The following is a 19,644-nucleotide window of genomic DNA, read 5'->3' on the forward strand; positions in this document are numbered from 1 at the left end:
CTGGGTTCAGTTTTTCTTCATAATAGTGGAAAAAAAATAAAAATAAATAAATAAATAAATAATGAAAACAGACCCCCATAGACATGGCGGAGGCCTTAAGCCAGGGTCAGACGGGCAGCCGCAGTTTTGGCGCGCAAAAAAAATTAATTAAAAAAAATAAACCGCGGTTTTCGCTCCTGTATGCATTTTTTTGCGCACATTCACTGCATTTTTCTAAAGGCTCACATAGACCTGAACCTGCGGTTTCGGTCCGTAATAACGCGACACGCGCCATTTTCCACCCATCATACGCCGCACGCGTTACATCCGTAAATACGTAACACAGATGCAGAGTACAGCGGGGTGAATGACCCCCTGCAGGTGCGGGGCCACTAGGGGGGCCCGGGGCTCCCCAACAACAAGCTGCACGGGGCCGCAGGGACGGCCGCTGGGGGAGAGGGCGGCGGAGAAGAATGAGGAAGTCGCAGAATGAGGGATGGCGGGAGGAGAATGGTGACGGGCGAGAAGCGGAGGATGACGGCGGGGAAGGATAACGGGAGCAGACACAGATGGAGGAGGGCGCTGACGGCTCCGTGGAACGAGGGCGGAGAGGAGCGCACGGCCGCCACTTACATCACCCGCTGCTGCTGCTGCCGCGGCCTCCTCTCGGTGACCTCGCCTCCCCGCCGCCTCTTCAGCCCGGGATCCCGTTAGAAGGAGAGCCTCCTGCAGCCTGTATCACACGGCCCTGAGATCCGCCACACCCAGGCCCGAACCACACACACCACAGAGAGGGGGGTGTCACTCACTACACCCACACAGATCCAAAATCCAGCAGTGTGCTCGCCTCACATACACCCCCGTCCTGTCACCGTGGATGAGGAGGGTCCTACCCTTCCGCTCGAGCCTTCCGATACCGCCACCAGACTGGGGATGCGAGAGGAAAGCTTTTCATCAACCCCCCTAAAAAAAAGAATAGTACGACCCGCAGCGAGAGCACGGACGCTACCAAGTAACGCAAAGGGGAGGGGAAATGACAGCACTGAAGGCTCGCTTCCTTTTTATAATCATATTGCCCTGCCAACAGTGAAATACAAATGGGGCGAAGAGGAAGAAGAGACTATTCCTATATTGCGGTGTAATAAATTAATATGTGTGACAGCCAGCCAAGGAAGGACATTTTATCTGTGTGTGTGTGTCTATATACATATATATCTATATATACCGACATATACATATATATATATATATATATATACACACACACACACACACACACACACACATATACAGATAGCTATATATACAGACATCGAACAGCCGCAACATTAAAACCAGTTGTGTCCAGGCACCCATTTACACAGGCCAAGGGCTGACTAATGTCGACTATCAAGCTTAAACGAGCAGATCATCTGACAAATGGGCGGGTTCAGACAGGCCAATTACCTGGGAAACAAACGGTCAGGCGAGTGTTAATAATTGGCCCATGTAAATGCACCTTGAAGTGACCCCCGGGTACTGGAAAACAAAGATGGCTGCATCGATTCTCAGACTGCTTGATGCAAACTGTACGTTGGTAGTCTAAGACACTACAGGCTGATCTGATTGGCCAGCACTGCTCACATGGGCAGCAATGGCCAATCAAAGCAGGTGTAATGTCTTAGACTACCAATGCATAGTAGTTCACAGTGGGCATCAGGTAGTCTGAGAATCGGTGCAGGTGCAGCCATCGCTGTTTTCCCAGGACGGGGGGGGGGGGGGGGGGGGGGGGGGGATCGCTTTAATACTCTCTCCACAGATAACCCGAGTAATCACCTAGCAGCACTGACTCACAGCACAAAACTCTTCTGGCTGAAACCCCGCCCAGCTGCAGCTACCAATAGTCACATGATCTTACCAACATGATCGGCAAGATTGTGCAGCCATTGGCTGCCGTGGCTGGGCGGGGTTTCAGCCACAAGCCTGGGGGAATGCAGCCTAAATGCTGATTTTAAATGACAGTTGCATCTACTGAAGGAAGAATGCTGCCGTCACGATGTGAAAAGTAATTAGCTAGTGAATCAACCAGTTAATCCAATTCAATTAATAACTGGGTGCAATTTCACTACACCCCCAGATGGCATTACTGCCACACTGTTAAACGTGAGCATCACTTAAAGGGGTTGCCCAATTATGACATTTTTTGTTAAATGCCCATGCATGCTCTAAAATAACCAAAGAATCAATACTTAACTTTCTTCTCCCCCCTGGAAGCAGCAGAGTGGTTCCATTAAATCTCCAGCTGTCACGCTGGCCAGAAGTCAGGTGACTGCTGCAGCCAATCAGAGGCCGCAGCGTCACATCCCGTTCTGCTGGCATCAGCACTCACCTCCTGGGTGCCATAATACCAAGAGTTCAGGACGGGACGTTGCAGCCACTAATTGGCCGCAATCGTCACATGACTTCCAGGCAGCGCTGACAGCAGGAGATTCACCGGAGGCGCTCTGTTGCTTCGATGGGGAAGAAGAGAGGTAAGAATCGTTTTTTTGGTTATTTTAGAGCATGACAAAAATGTTATACTCAGACAACCCCTTTAAATAGAACCTGCCTACTGATGTGAAGTACACTGGGTCTCAAAAAGCAGCACTAAAGAGAGTCATTAACAGATGTAAAGCAAAGTTACTGAAGTGTACCAATCTGGAAAGGCTAACAAGGCCATGGCTAAGTATCCAGGACTCCAGCAAACCAATGTGAGAGTCATTGTCCGCAGGTGGATAACACTTGGAAGCTGGTGAACTTGCAATGAGTGGCTTGCCTACTACAATTTCACAAAGAGTGTGTTGATATCTCATCCAAGAAGTCTTAAAAGTACTCCGACAAAGATGTAAAAAAGTGCAGGCCTCGCTTGCCTCAGTTAAAGGGGTTGTCCGATTTATGTAAATGGCATCTCAATGGGTACCCCATGATGTAAAATAACAAAGCAGCTATAACTCTTGGTCAGGACTTGAACCCAGGACCTCTTGCACTCCAGCCAGCAGGCCTCTGGACAAGTTCCCCTGCATACTTTAGCCTTGTTCACGTATCCTGGCTCCATCCTTTCCCTGATTAGGCTTTCTATATAAACCTCACCCTGTTCCCTCCTTCCTTGAGTAATTATTGTGCTACAAGCCTTGATCAAGCTCCATTTCTGTCTGTTCCTCTGCGATTCTACTAAGACCTTCTGATACCAACCCCTGGCTTCCCTTCTGACTACGTTACCCGCCTCATCCATCTGTATTGCAAACCAAAACCTCCCGTTGCTGACTCCTGGCTCTTCCCTGACTACTCTCCAGAACTGCAACTATTACACCTAAGGCTCCAACCCAGTGCCTAAAACTGCTACACTCTCCTCTCCCCGCTCCCCTTTCGGCCCCTGCTGGCAGCCCCGGGTCTCCGCTGTGCTCTTTGTTTACAGGCTGTAATCAATCTATGACGTCATAGATGAAGTCATCGGGTGAAAACCTTGGGCAACCGGCAGGGGATGAGTGGAGAAAGGGCAAATATCAGCTGCTTTATTTTACACCATGGGCCACCTGTTCAGTTCGTGACCTTAAGCTCAAGCACTACTTGAGTTATTCAGCAGGACAACAAGCCAATGCACATAAGCAAGTCCACTTCTGATTGGCTCAAAACAAACTAAATTAAGATTTTGGAGTGGCCAAGTCAGAATCTTGACTTAACCATGGAGATGCAGTGGTAAGTCCTTAAAGGGGCAGCTCAAGCTCAAAAACCCTACAATGCAGCTCAATTTAAATAATTCTGCAAAGAAAAGTATCCAAAATTCCTCAACAGCGATGTAACAAACTCATTATAGGCTAGTGCAAATCTTTGATTACAGTTGTTACTGCCATTGGTGGCACAACCACTTGTTCGGTATAAGGGCGGAGTCACACAGGCAGATATGCCCGTGTATTTGCGTACGCAAAATTTGCACATACAATACGCAGAGAAAGGAACCTATTGATTTCAACGGGCTCGTTCACACTTCCTTTTTTGCACGCGCAGAAAAAACAGCATCATGCTCTACCTTTGTGCATATTTACCCACCAAAGGTCCACATAGAAGTCTATGGAGGGTGCACAAATGCGTGCGCAACACACTGCGTAATTCCACTGAAACTCATTAGGCTAAATAGCCATTTTAATCAGGAGTGAGTGTGCGCAAAAAAAATGACCTGCGAGTGCAAAAAGTACAGTAAGATACGCCGATATGCGCACAAAAAGCCTCAGTCACAGCACAAATATGTTGCATTGAGTCGTACAAATTAGTTTTCACATGGGTGAAAACTAAAAAAAAAAAAGTATTAATTTTTGGCATGTTTTTTGCATTTGTTTTTTACAGCTTCCAGCGTGTGGGTTAAATAGCTTTTCTACTTGGAGCATTATGAATGTAGCGATACAACATTTGTGGTGTTTTTTTGCTTACTGTGGAGTTTTGACTTTATTTTTTTTTGTATTTTTTACTATTCTTCACTTCTTTTTAACTTTTTACCTTTTATCCTTAATTAAAGTTTACCACTTTGGACCATTCTTATAATACACTGCTATACTGAATGCATTATAAAACCTATGAAGCTCAGCCAGAGTCTGAGCCTCATATAGGCCGTTGTAGCTGGCAGACCCAGCGGCCATCTTCAAGCCTCCAGGTGCTATAGCAACCCATTGGGACTCCACAATCACATTGTGTGGGCCCAATGGGTGACAGAGGAGGCCCCTTCCCTCTGTCTGCCTTTTTCGTGCTGCGGTTGCATTGAACGCTGCATGAAAAGGGTTAAATAGCGGGGACTGGATGTTTCTTTAGTCTACGCTGTTAGAGCAAGTTCCAGACTGGCATCTGACAACCAAGTGACCACTCCCCCTGGCACAGAAGACCCGTGCCAGACTTCTGTAGCCCCTTAATGCTCGCTCTAAAAGGCATATGGGTGGTCATTAAGAGGTTAAAATCTGCACATGTAAATTTTTCAATCGATTTAGTGCAGAATTTTTCACCAGTATGTGAACTAGATTATGTAAATCTCATTCACATTCCTGCTACTGTAAATGTGGATTTTCTGTATAGAGAATCCAAATGGAAAATGGCCTAATGGGAGCAGAGGATGTAGTCGCAGCCAGGCCCTAGAGTCTTACGAACCATTCACACGGGACAGAATATTCCGCAATAGTGTTGTGGAATTTGCCCAGATGCGGAACATTCAGCACCAAAATTCGCACTGCTAACATGTGGATTTTCATTCGGAACTGACCATAGCAGAATTCTGCTGGCAATTCCGCATTAAAATCCACAGCTAGCTGTGCAGATTATGGTGCGGAATTGTGGGACAGCATATTAAGCAATGCTGTTACGGAATATTCCATCTTGTGTAAAACGTCCTTTAGGGGTCTATCATCACCATACAAGAAGACCTGTACTATGCATGAAGCATTACAGTCGGAGGGCCCTGTTGTAGACTTTGCATCGGACAAAGTCTGGGCCTTTATGTTGGAGAAATGGGACAAAAACTTAAAGTGAGGATGAGGTCTCATCGTCACACAATTAAACTGAGAAAAACAGAATTCCCTGTGGCCCAGCACCTTTCTAGTCATGGACATGACAAAAGATACGAAAGTTATGATACTGAAAATCAAATTTCAAGTCACAAAGCCGTAGAAGAATTTGGGAATACAAATTTATAACAACCTTTGACACTTTCAAAAAGAGGGCTAAATTCTTCACGAGGATTTATATATGAATGGGATGTATGAGAAATCTATAGCACAGATAGCACTGCTTGCCTTCCCCCCCTACACTAGTTCAGGGACCATAAAACCTTTACTCCCTTATCAGTGACTATTTCAAGGTGTATTTCTGTTGTAGTATTCCTAAAAGTGCAAATTAATCATATCCATGTCTGTGCCTCGTCATAAGTATGTATGTATAAATATGCATGCCTCTTCGGATCTATTTCATTTAAGCCTGATTGGTTGGTTCGAAAGCTTGCATTAAGATAATGTATTTTTGATAGCTATTAAAAGGTATGATATCTACAAGACTACTTGGTTTCTCTTACTGAGATTAGTCACAATACCACATATTGAACTAATAAACTTAAATGCCCATTTCAATGAATGGGAGCATGCTTGCATGTTTTTTTGCATGCACAAAAAGTACAGTTAAACATGCACTTGCTTGTGCAAATACCCAACGCGCATTGTGCAAATGCCTGGCGTAAATGCACTTACGCTGGCCTTAGGAAGAGAATGGAACCCATTAATTTTATTGTGTCTGTTCACATTTCCGTATTTTATTGTGCATTTCGGTCATGTGAAAGAAAAAAAAAATAGAACTTGCTTCATTTTTCTGCATATTTGTGCATCAAAGGTACTCATAAAAGTAAATGGGGATAGGGGGGGGTCAATGAGTGCCATGTAGCGAAAAGAGAAAGTGGAAGTGTTACTTTTACTATTCAATCGGCGATCACGTGACCTCCAGGTGCCCCCTGGACAGAGCTGCAGGGTTCTAGCAGATCCAGATCAGCTCTGCCAGTGACTAATATCACTATAGGGGAATGTTTTTCCCTGTAACTGGGGCTTCTATGGATGCCCCAGCTATCATGGAAAAGTGTGTAATTAAAAAAAAAATGTAAATGACCCCCTGAGATCTTATATGACATCAGACGGGACATAGATGGTAAAGAACATTGTTAGAAAAATAAGTTAAAAAAATTACAGAATTAATTAAACTTAAAAGCAGAAGAAAAAAATAGTGAAAAAAGATATTAAAAAATAGCCGTATATTCACATCCTTAGAAATAACATACTTAGAAATAATGAGCATAGCAAAACAAACAAATAACTAATCCCCAGTCATTAGAACTCGATATATGACCAAAGCCCAACATTGTGAGTAAACAGAAGAAACACTAACAAACAAGTCCTATATATAAGAAGAATTCGGTCCAGCAAGCTGCATCTCCATGGTTACAGACTACCAACAAACCATTTGTTGTCTGATCCTGAAACCATTTTGTTGTTACCTTAGGCAATATAATGGACATGTTCAAATTGCTCTTCATGTAAGATCTTGCATTTTACTCAACCGTATCTTGCAGTGTGCAGGCTGCGAGAGGTATGTGCGCGGCACGTGGCCAATATACAATGACATTGCGTACTGGCTGTGTGACGATCATTGCTATGTATTCTCTTGCCGTGTATGCATATGTAATACGCGCTAAGATAGAATATGCGTGTATTTCGCACAAGTCATGTTAGAAGGAACATGGCCGCCTATGGCAGTTTGGCACAGCGTATTAAATGCGCAAGACTCGTGCGTGGAATACACTGTAACAACACAGTTGTGTGAGTCTGGCCCTATAAGCAAGCAAATTTAGGGTGATCAAACTGACACAGTCTGACCTTAGGAATGCAACCAATTTGGAGAACGGGGGTCTTGAATGTCCCCGCATGAATAGAGCAGCAGTTGAGCATGCGTTAGGCAACATTGGATATTTCTTATTGGTAACATAGTATGTTAGGCTGAAGGGAGACAATGTCCATCTAGTTCAGCCTACTTCCACCCCCCTTGTTGATCCAGAGGAAGGAAAAACCCTAATGAGACAGAAGCCAATTTAGCTAATTTGGGGGGAAAATTTCCTCCTGACTCGATAATGGCAGAATAATCCCTGGATCAGCGTTTTGAAAGATCCTACCTGACTCCAAGACCCAGATCAACAATCCCTTCTGTGTTGGTGATGAAACCTTTGTTCCTCTAGACGTAGAGGATGCCCTCTTGTTACCATCACAATCCTGGGTATAAACAGATCATGGGAGAGATCCTTGTATTGTCCCCTCATGTATTTATATATAGGCATTTGGTCGCTCCCTAATCATCTTTCTTCCAGGATGAATAATCCCAATTTGGATAGCCTCTCTGGGTATTCCAGTCCTCTCATTCTGTTTATTAATTTAGTTGCCCTTCTTTGAACTCCCTCAAGCACTGCAATTGGTGTCTAGAACTGTACCCAGTATACCATGTGGGGCCTGACAAGTGCCTTATATAGTGGGAGGATAATGTTCTCATCCCTCACCCCTATGCCTCTTTTAATGCACCCCAAGACTTTATTTGCTTTTGTAGCAGCTGACTGGCATGGATTGCTTCAGTTAAGTCTACAGTCCACTAGTACCCCCAGGTTTTTTTCCATATCATTTTTCCCTAGCAGTACCCCATTTAGTGTATATTGATTACATCTGTTTCTCCTGCCCATGTGCATAACCTTACATTTATCAACATTGAACTTCATTTGCCATTTTTCTGCCCAAGCCACCAGCTTATCTAGGTCCGTTTGTAGCCGCACATTGTCCTCCGTTGCATTAATTATATTGTATAATTTTGTGTCATCTACAAATATTGATATTTTATTGTGCAGCCCCTCTATCAGGTCATTGATAAATATATTGAACAGAATGGGGCCTAATACTGAACCCTGTGGCACCCCACTAGTGACCATGGCCCAATCAGAGTACAAACCATTTATTACCACCCTCTGCTTTCTATCTCTGAGCCAATTCTTTACCCAGATAAACACGTTTTCACCTAATCCGAACTGTCTCATTTTTTATATCAACCTATTATGCGGCACGGTGTCAAATGCTTTAGAGAAGTCCAGATATACGAGATCAATAGACTCTCCCAGGTCCAGCCTAGAGCTTACTTCATTATAGAAGCTGATCAGATTGGTCTGACATGATCGACCCCTCATGAACCCATGCTGGTGAGGAGTTATTCCGTTGTTTTCCTTGAGGTATTCTAGGATGGCATCTCTCAGAAACCCCTTGAATATTTTTCCAATTTTTGAAGTGAGACTTACCGGCCTGTAGTTACCAGGCTCTCTTTTAGGCCCCTTTTTGTATATTGGAACCACATTGGCAATGCGCCAATCCAGTGGTATAACCCCGGTCTCAATAGTGTCCATAAATATAAGAAATAGCAGTCTAGCTATCACGTCACTTAGTTTCCTTAGAACCCTTGGTTGTATTCCATCTGGGCCCGGTGATTTGTCGATTTTAATCTTTTTTAACCAGCTCAGCACTTCCTCCTGTGTTTGGGTGCCTTTACACTAGCATTTTTTTAACGCTGCAAAATCGCTGCATTTTTTTCACACGATTGTCAATGGAACTTTCGACCACGCCCCTTTTTCGCCCGAGCGCCGCGATTTTCAAGGGGGGGCGTTGTGGGTGAGTGGGGGCGGAGAGGGAGAGAGAGAGGGCTTCCCCCTGTTCCCCGCTGCTACCCCCCGCTCCGCCATGCCTCTCCCCGCCCCCCCCCCGAATCTTTTCACTCAAGTACAGAAGTACTCGAAAATCGCGGTGCTCGATCGAGTAATTACTCGAAACGAGTAGGTTCGCTCATCTCTATTAAAAACGCATCGCACAAAAATTGCAAGTTGGTGCTTTGCGATTTTTGTGCGATGCGTTTTTAACATTAGAAAGTCCCATTGACAATCGCGTGAAAAAAACTCAGCAATATAGCAGCATTAAAAAAACGCGAGTGGAAAGGCACCCTTAGGGCTTCTACCCACTTGTGTTTTTTTTTAATGCTGTGATATCGCTGTGTTTTTTTTATGCAAAGGTCAATGCGACTTTCTAATATTAAAATCGCATTGCACAAAAATCGCTAATTTGTGCTTCTGCGATTTTTGTCCATTGCAATTTTACATTGGAAAGTCCCATTGACATTTGCGCTAAAAAAAAAAACTGCGATATTACAGCGTTAAAAAACACTACTGGGTAGAAGCTCTTAGGCAGGTGATATTTAGTGGGGGGTTCGTTTTATCACCTTGCATCTCCTGTGACATTTCTACTTCCTTCGTGAATATACCTGAGAAAAAACTATTTAATAGATTTGCCTTCCCACCCATCGTCTTCTATGATTTCTCCTGCGTTATTTGTTAAAGGGCCAGTGCTCTCAGTGCAAATCCTTTAAACTATTTTTCAATTATATAAACGGTAAGAGTTATTTTTGCTCTCTTTGGCGATTACTCTTTCTGCCTCCTCCTTGGCAGTTTTTATTTTTTTCTTACATTATTGTTTTTTTCCCTTTATGATTTTAGCGCTTTTTTGCTGCCTTCCTGTTTTAATAATTTAAATGCTTTCTTTTTTTCGATTATTACCCCCCTTACAGTCTTGTTCAGCCACATTGGTTTCCTTCTACTTGTAGTTCTTTTATTTTTCATGGGTATGAACTGCTCACATGAGGTGATTAGGATGTTTTTAAACTTCACCCATTTGTCGTCTGTACTGATATTTTTGAGGGCATTGTCCCAATTAATATTGCCGATAGTAATTCTGAGCTGATTAAGTTTTTTGTTGCTCCCTGATAAGGCTTCCTATTGAATGACAGATGGAAATTAATTATATTGTGGTCACTATTTCCCACTATTGTCATAAGTTGCGACAACTGGACAACCTCTTCATAGGCTAATGCCATACAGCGACTTCGACTGCAACACAAATCGTGAGGGCAAATATCACAGTATCTGGTGCAAAAAAGTCACACATTTTGTACAAGCAGGTGTTTGCACAAAAATTTGCGAATTCTCTTCTTTCTGAGCAGGACCCACCACTTTTTTGAAAAATGGGCGGGGCATTTTGAGAGAGTACATGGCTGCCATGGACAGAAACATTTTTGTATAATTTACACCATGCTATAAATTATCCCGGAAATGTACTCCAGCGTTGTGGAAATGTATACCAGCGTTGTGGAATATGTCGTTCAGGAATTCTGCACTGAAGTTCGCACTGCTAAGTGGATTTTGATGCAAAATTGCTGTCAGGATTCTGCTATTTTCAATTACATAATAAAATCTGCACTTTAGCGATATGGAATTTGGAAGTAAATATTCCACAGAAGGGCATATTACACAATGCTGTTGCAGAATATTCCGTCCCGCGTGAAAGGTCCCTGAAACAGACGAACATATATGTGCACGTTTTTTGCACGAGTGAAACTCACACCGGCAAAACATGACAAAGTGAACCCATTTGTTTCTTCCGAGCATGAATTGCGCGCGAGAAAAGATAGGACTTGCCCTATCTTTCTGTGTATTACACAAAAAGCTGCCATAGAAGTCTATGGCAGGTTAAAAAAGCAAGGAAAAGGGTGTGACCCCTTGTTCATGCGCAAATACATTTGGTTGCGGTGAGAGTATTTGTACATACGTCCCTTTGTCGAAGCGTTTACACTTGTATTTTTCACATGTGTATACACATGCTAAGAGCCCATTGATTCCTATTAGGCCACTCTCAACTGCGTTTTTCATGCCTTATTGCAAAAACAGACAGCTGTATGTGCAACTATACTTGCCAGTATGGTGCGCAGTTGTGCATGAACCAGGGAAACTTCTTCCCCTTCGACGGCCATTTATAGCACAGGAGTTTAAAAAAAAAAAACGCGGGAAGATAGGTGCCACCCGACCGTCCCTGCATATAGTATTCACTACCTGCAAGAAAGATACAATTAACTACCAAAAAAAGAGCTAGTGAAAACGAAACCACTGAAATCCATTGAAAACGGTGTTTCTTTTTGTCCCGTTATGCAGTTACGATTGTCATGGCCGCAAAAGGGGACAAAATCCCGTTCGTCTGAAGCTGCCCTTATTTTGGTGCATAATACGCAGTAATATAGCCATTGGGGATTTACCATGTATATTTGCTGTATACTATGTATTTAATGTGTGTGAACAATCTGCACTTAAAGGGGTTGTCCCGCGCCGAAACGGGTTTTTTTTTTTTCAATAGCCCCCCCTGTTCGGCGCGAGACAAACCCGATGCAGGGGTTTAAAAAAAAAAACGGATAGTGCTTACCTGAATCCCCGCGCTCCGGTGACTTCTTACTTACCTTGCGAAGATGGCCGCCGGGATCTTCACCCTCGGTGGACCGCAGGTCTTCTGTGCGGTCCATTGCCGATTCCAGCCTCCTGATTGGCTGGAATCGGCACACATGACGGGGCGGAGCTACGAGGAGCAGCTCTCCAGCACGAGCAGCCCCATTCAACACGGAGAAGACCGGACTGCGCAAGCGCGTCTAATCGGGCGATTAGACGCTGAAAATTAGACGGCACCATGGAGACGGGGACGCTAGCAACGGAGCAGGTAAGTGAATAACTTCTGTATGGCTCATAATTAATGCACGATGTATATTACAAAGTGCATTAATATGGCCATACAGAAGTGTATACCCCAACTTTGTTTCGCGGGACAACCCCTTTAATACACGGGGCATGTACACCTGTGTGAGCGCTAACTTGTATTTTATTCATTTAACCCCCTACAGTTTAGGACGAGCTCTGTTTGTTCCGCAGGTAAAGAACATTCCAGTTTAGAATAAACAGAGCTCATTCTACTATAAACGGCTGAACCTGGTTCTATCAGGGCGACCAACATGCTAAGATTCTTGGCTTCACTATCACGCCAAAAGCATGTTCGTAGCCCTTAGGCCAGTTTTACACGGCCAAGAATCTCACGCGAGTTTGGTGCGTTATGAGACTCACAAAACTTGTGCGAATATGAACCTCATTTTGAATGGAGTCATATACAAGAGCGATGTTTTCTCACACTGCATCGCGGTGCAGGAAGAATTCGTGCCATGTCCTAACTTTTCACATTCTACAAGGCTTTAAGTATTGAAGAAAAATGAAAAGAACAAAAAATACCTACACATAATTGGTATCATGACATCTATAACAACCCGGGCTATAAAATATTACATTATTTTTGAAGCACAGAAAATTCCTTTTTTAAAAAGTCCAAAATGGCCGTTATCTAATCATCTAACTTATCCGAAAGAGGAATAAAAAATAACTTTTAAAAATCGTACATACCTCAAAATGGTACCAATAAAAACTAAATAAGGTTGTCCCACAAAAAATAGCCTGATACAGCGATGTGATCTGAAAAATATAAATGCTGGTATGGCTGGAGTTAAAAAACAGTCTAGTAGACATGTATACAACCCCTCCTCCCTTTAAACTTTCCTTAGGTCTCGTTCACATGAGCGCTGTTTTAGCGCAATATATGCATGTTAAAAGATCGTGGCTATACTGCACTAAAAATCGCGTGAACGGGTGAGTTCTACGGGAGAATTAGCCCGTTTACACGATCAGAGGTGCGTGGTGCGGGTTATCCAGCTCTCATAGGAGTCTATGGAAAGCATGCACCAAGAATAGGTCAGGTCTAGAGATGAGCGAGCGTACTCGGATAAGCACTACTCGCTCGAGTAATGTGCTTTATCCGAGTATCGCTGTGCTCGTCCCTGAAGATTCGGGTGCCGCTGCGGCTGACAGGTGAGTCGCAGCGGGGAGCAGGGGAGAGCGGGCGGGAGAGAGGGAGAGAAAAATCTTACCTCCGTTCCTCCCCGCTCTCCCCTGCAGCTCCCCGCTCCGTGCCGGCACCCGAATCTTCAGGGACGAGCACAGCGATACTCGGATAAAGCAAATTACTCGAGCGAGTAGTGCTTTTCCGAGTACGCTCGCTCATCTCTAGTCAGGTCCTATCTTTTCACACACCACGGAACTTACATACGGGCATTGCAGTCGCATGTCCTATCTTTGTATGGTGCGAGTATTTAGCAAGTCTAAAATTCATTCATCTGAACAGCTCTATTGGAAAGCATTGATTCTAATTGAAGCGCACTCCTTGCTCGCCTACAATGTGCTAAAACAGCACTCATGTGAACGAGGCCTTAGAGAAACTTTCATTTCTTATTGCTTCAGTGGAGACCTCTTTTAGAAAAGAAACACCGGTACAAAATTTTTTGAGAGCTCAGAAAGCTTTATTGACATATTACCCTGCCATGTGAAGGAGGCTGTTAATGAGTAGAGATGAGCGAGCGTACTCGGATAAGCACTACTCGCTCGAGTAATTTGCTTTATCCGAGTATCGCTGTGCTCGTCCCTGAAGATTCGGGTGCCGCTGCGGCTGACAGGTGAGTCGCAGCGGGGAGCAGGGGAGAGCGGGCGGGAGAGAGGGAGAGAAAGATCTTACCTCCGTTCCTCCCCGCTCTCCCCTGCAGCTCCCCGCTCCGTGCCGGCACCCGAATCTTCAGGGACGAGCACAGCGATACTCGGATAAAGCAAATTACTCGAGCGAGTAGTGCTTTTCCGAGTACGCTCGCTCATCTCTATTAATGAGTCTTTCAAATGAATCTCCTGGTATCTGGAGAGATCAATGATAGGAGACCCACCGATCATCTTGACGTGAGATCTAATTTCGAAAATAATACAGGGATTCCACATGTCGGCAAGTTAGCCTCGGTTGCCTGGATGCAACTTTTGTTGAGTTGGAAATGCGCAAAAGAGGAGAAACACATGAATTCATTCTAATATACAGGGAGTGGACAAAAATACGGGAACACCATGCAAAATGCTTGACTTCTACATGTCTTACTGAAATATGATTTTTAATCCCATGTAACTTAAGTAGACGTAATATGACACAAATGCTGCCGGGCGGATGTGAACATCTACCCGAGCAACAAGGTTCCATTGGTCACGGGTTTGAGCCACTCAGCCGCTGTTACCAGCTGCCTGCCGAAACCACCAGAGCAGGCAAGAGGTGAAGTAAACACAAATTTACAATCAGCAAATCAAGGTTCAAAAGGCAGCTCAGTGCTAATTATTTAAATCCCATGCATTTCTATATTTTTTTCTATCCCCTGTTACTATGGTGTCAATTATGTTTAAAGTTTGATGTTTACCATAAAAGTCTTGTTGAAGGACCCTGATTCTTCTCCCCTTCCCTCTTTGTCTTAAATTTTTTTTCCCTTTTCTTTCCCAAACTCCCTTTTAACAGGGTATAATGAGCTATCAGTAGCCATCTGGCCTCAACCAAAAGCTTACCATTACTACCGTATATTCCGGCGTATAAGACGAACTTTTAACCCCGAAAAATCTGCTCTGCAGTCAGGGGTTGTCTTATACGCCGGGTATACAGTGTCCAAAAAAAAAAAAAAAGCAGTACTCACCTCCCACGGCGTTCTGCAGGCTGTCACTCCCTCCTTGCCGCCGACAGAGCATTGCTTTCTGGATGCGCGGCTTGAAATCCCCGCCTCCAGAAAGCTAATGCTGTGATTGGCTAACTCAGGCGGCGTCAGTCAATCGCAGCCATTCAATGACATCATTGAATGGCTGTGATTGGCTGACCGCCTGATTTAGCCAATTATAGCCATTCAATGATGTCATTGAATGGCTGTGATTGGCGAACGCAGCGCCAGCTTTCATTGGCTGATGCTGACATAATCGTAATGACTCGTAGAATAAAGGTAACATATTTATATCACAATGTAAATGCTATAAAAATAAATCACAGTGATTTTTTTCTATTGCCCTCAACAAAAAAATTAACAGAATTTTTTTTCAATAAATTGTATGTACCCAGAATTGATTTCTATAAAAACTAGAACTTGTCCTGCAAAATGAAAGGTTCCATACTACTACATTGCCTAATAAATAAAAACATTATGACCGCTTGAACACAAAAGGGGAAACAATTTGCTGGCTCTTAAAGGGGTTTTAATGAGATCTAAACCTGCAATTACAAGCAGCGGTCACTACACAGGTGTTGGTGCAGCCTCCGAGGAGCAGGCCCACAGCCAAGGAGACAGCGGGGTAGATTAAGGCCTTGTCACAGGGCTCTACCATTTCCTTCCCGGGGGTAGCACGGGATCTGTCCAAGTTACTGCTGGGGAAGTTTCATGGGGTAACCCAAGTGATGGTTTACCTGAAGGTTCTCTTGTCACTCGTGACGCCACCATTCCGCCCTCTGTGGTGAATCCAGATGGTTAAATAAAAAGTCCACACACAGGGATATCGTTGTACAGCTGAATCGGGAACGGTCGGTTAAGCTTGTTTACTTGTAAAAGCTTTATGCATGCCAGCAGGGAAAATGGTGCAGAACACAAAAGTGGTGTGACAGGGAGGATTTACAGGATAACAGATGTTTCCACAGTTCAAGCTATCTGCAGGGTTCTGTCCCCGGCCACTCTCCTCTCTCTCTCCAGCTCTCTACCAGTCAACACTCACAATTGGAAGACGGGCACTTAGCACTGCATGGTGGTTCCTTCCACTCTCTCAGTCCTCCAGGTCAACAGCAGGAAGGCCTGGGTGAATTGGGCCTAGGGCACACACAAGGCAAATTGCTCAGCCTCTTCCATCTTCTCCACACACAGACTGAAGGCGTCTGTGTGCAGACTCTTCTCACTAGCTTTAAAAACTAGAACTTCGGCTACTCACTATTTGTATCTTGCAAACACATATGTATAACATGGTCACGTGACATAGAACAAGATACATTTTCCAGACATAACCCAGACAGTAACCCATTCAGTGCTGCAGAGGTGCAATACACATCAAATTCATGCAACACGAAAGACACTGACAACATATTGGCACAAGACAAATGCATCCATACTTATGAAGTGGCCCTGCTAACTCTGGGCCACTACATTGGAGCAGCCGCTTCCGCTCCGACCCCAGTGTATCCTGGAGCTGCCTGGAAAAGCCCTTTAAGGCTAAATTTAGTTATGTCACTAAAAGGTTAAAATGCACTTAAAAGGGTTTTTCCAACCACAAAATGGAAATTCCAAAAATACTAAAATGTAAGAGATACAGCAAAGCAGCCGCAATCTGTACCTTTATCTGCTGTTTTGAGCCCTCTTCTTCATCCCGTGCAGCCGCCAATTTGTCGCTGTGTTTACATGCATCATTTCTGCAGTAAACAGTTTTTCCTACAACCTCCAGCATGCATAAAGCTTGTTCAGTGGCCACTGCTTTAGCTCCACCCACAGGTCACGGGTCCTGCAACTTACTGGCACCAACTGTGTAACGTTATGTGAGAGACACCACATATAGCAGTGTCACAGGGAAATGCACACTGCGGGTATGGCCAGAGGCCTTGTCCTTGTCACGGTGTAACCGTGTGGTAACACAGGGGAAATGCTTATGAAAGTATATATGCATCACGTCGTGACGCCACTGTTCCCACACCGTTATTCTATGCGGCGGAGTAATAAACACTGGACAAGTGTATGGTACCTCGCGTCCACAGGGATGGTTGAGGCCCAATAAAATGTTACTTGAATAAAACGTTGCAGACAGGTAAGTACAGGTACATTCACGGCAGCAGTTACAGGCAGCTCAGAGGTTGGGAGGAAAAATACACAGGATCAATATGGCCCCTATAGTCCACGTTATCTATATGTCACCGGTCCTGGACATCAAATATACTCAAGAGGAGGTAAAAAGACAGGAATCTCTTCACATACTCTCTGGCAAGAAATCACTCAGAAGAAAGGCTTAGCCTAGATGCACCCTGCACATTCTCCGCGTGGGTGTCACAATCATGCACCTCTGTGTGGCGATCCCATCGGCGGACGGCCACACAGGAAAAATAAATGCCTGTAGTGTGAACGGGTACCTGGTTTGTGTGAGGTAGGATGATGGGGGTTGTGCGCTCTCTCTTTCTCTGGACTGGACTTACTCCTATTACATCCATTTTACATGTGCTATGGGTAGTCGTTTCTCTTCTTCCATCTTCACCAACATGGAAGCTGATGGTGCTCCCATGCAGCTCTGTGTTATCTCTGAGCAGCAGGTAAGATGGAACCCTGCTCTAATACAGAAATAAGAAGACCCTTTCCCGCTCTCAGACACTCACTTTTATAACCCGACTTGTACCATATGACACAGTAAGAATAGATACATTCAGCATGCAGACAGAGCTGACAGACAATGATTTTAAGGGAGTTAACCCTTCAGACGCTGCAGCTGTGCAACACACATACGGAAAGTGACATGACAACTTTGCACAGTGCATCCACTTAAGACAGACATGTATGACAATTATGGAGGGGACCAGGATGTTATTCTGGGACACTACAACTGCCCTCTCACTCAGAGTGCCAGAGAAACCCTGCTGAAGCAGACAGAAAAGCCTTCCGACACTGAACTGCACATGAGCAATATAGCGCAGCACTTCTGCCCCTGTCCTCCCATTATGCACTGCTCATAGGATGCTGGAGGCTATGAACAGGGGAGGAAGTAGCAAATGCGCCACGATGTCAGAGGAAGGGGAGATATTTTTTAGGGTCATGTGACATAAAAAATGACGAACGTAGCTAGACCAGGTACAGGGAACCTATTACAAAATGACTTACTATAATGACGTACATTAGATATTAAAATGTTAGTCTATGCCTAGACTACTCCTTTAAGGCAATGGAGTTCTGCATCAAATACATTTGTATAAATTCAAAATCTACTATTAATAAAAGTTACATTTTTGGGAGACATTTCAAAATGTAACGTGATTGTTGGTGGGTTAAAGGGGTTATTCAGTTAAAAAAAAATACATTAATGGCATATCTTCAGGGTAGGTCATCAATAGTAGATAGGCACCGGTCTGTCTCCTGGGATCCTCATCGTTTCGCTGTTAGCCAGGCCGATATGCTCATGCACTGAACCGCTTTTTGCAGAAAGCAGACAGCTCAGTTCCCACTGCAGTGGCCAGGCTTGGGAACACCAGTGGGAACTTGGACTGCAATGCCAAGCATGACCACTGCATTGGTAACAGAGCTGTCAGCTTCCTGCAGAAATCAGCTCAGTGCATGAGCGCATTGACACAGAGAACAGTTGATTGCTGAGGGTCCCTGCAACGGACGCATACCACTCTACTATCAAAGACCACTCCTAAGGATAGGCCATCAGTAGTTTGCAACTTGACAACCCCTTTAAACCTCTGCACATTTTGAGCTGAATAGTGCAGTGGGGGGTCCTGTCAGTGACTGGCAGTGATATACAGTCAGAAATGAATAAAATACAAGTTCTACTGAATGCTCTATAACATCATGCCTGTGATCTGGACAGTGTGTTCAAGCCGACAGATTCCCTTTAAAGTAGTATTCCCATCTCAGCTTTCCAAGGCCGAAATGGGAAAACCCAGCACTCTATGCTGACCACCCTTCAGAAAGAGCCAAGCGCCATTTCCATAGCTGTCATTAAAGTGAATGGGAGCTATGAAAACAGCGTAACACGGTGCACTACTCTGTTTCTGTAACTCAGGGAGTGGCGCGCCATGCTACGCTGTTGCCATAGCTCCTATTCGCTTCAATGACAGCTATGCAAACATCACTCGGCTCCTTCCATAGGCTCTGGCTGGGTGGCCGGTAACCATGGCAGCGGTTTCTCATTTCGGCTATGAAAAGCCGAATTGGGAACACCCCTTTAAATTATAGATTCTTGTTAACAAGCACTATAAACCTGTAAACAGGGTCTAGAATGGTGTACGGCTGTAAGAAAATAGGACAGTGTTCAATAAATTCATATATAGCCTACACTATACAACAACCGGCAATCGGCAAAGTTTGTGGAAAGTGGGCGATCTGTAGGCATTCCCATATGTGTGGGGGAAGTCCCGTCAATCCTGGGGCTTAAATGTCCCAAATTATCTTATCAACGATGATCTTCCTCCATACAGACTTGACCTGATCCACAGGCGGACCAGTGGGCCCTGAGTAGGAATGGGAACCCAGCCCCACTCCCAGCACATGAATGCTACACAACACCGTTGACCCACTGCACTATATACAGGATAGGCAATGTACAACATCTAAAACAGCTAA

At 44.5% G+C, this 19,644-nt stretch overlaps 1 protein-coding gene across 5 annotated transcripts in view; it reads right to left on the minus strand.

Moving 5' to 3' along the window:
• The window catches only part of GNB4 (G protein subunit beta 4), a 96,261-nt gene that overhangs the window by 34,117 nt on the left and 42,500 nt on the right, over window positions 1–19,644 (minus strand). Inside the window, exon 1 of one of the 5 annotated variants that reach the window (XM_066601508.1) lies at window positions 873–891. The exons of 3 other annotated variants lie outside the window; for them this stretch is intronic. The gene's annotated coding sequence lies outside the window, so the exon portion shown is untranslated. Of the gene's footprint in view, window positions 1–612; window positions 804–872; window positions 892–19,644 lie in introns of those variants that run through there. One more of the 5 variants, XM_066601475.1, reaches the window with a different exon arrangement.

Source organism: Eleutherodactylus coqui, chromosome 1 (assembly GCF_035609145.1).
Source record: "Eleutherodactylus coqui strain aEleCoq1 chromosome 1, aEleCoq1.hap1, whole genome shotgun sequence".
NCBI classification, from domain to species: domain Eukaryota; kingdom Metazoa; phylum Chordata; class Amphibia; order Anura; family Eleutherodactylidae; genus Eleutherodactylus; species Eleutherodactylus coqui.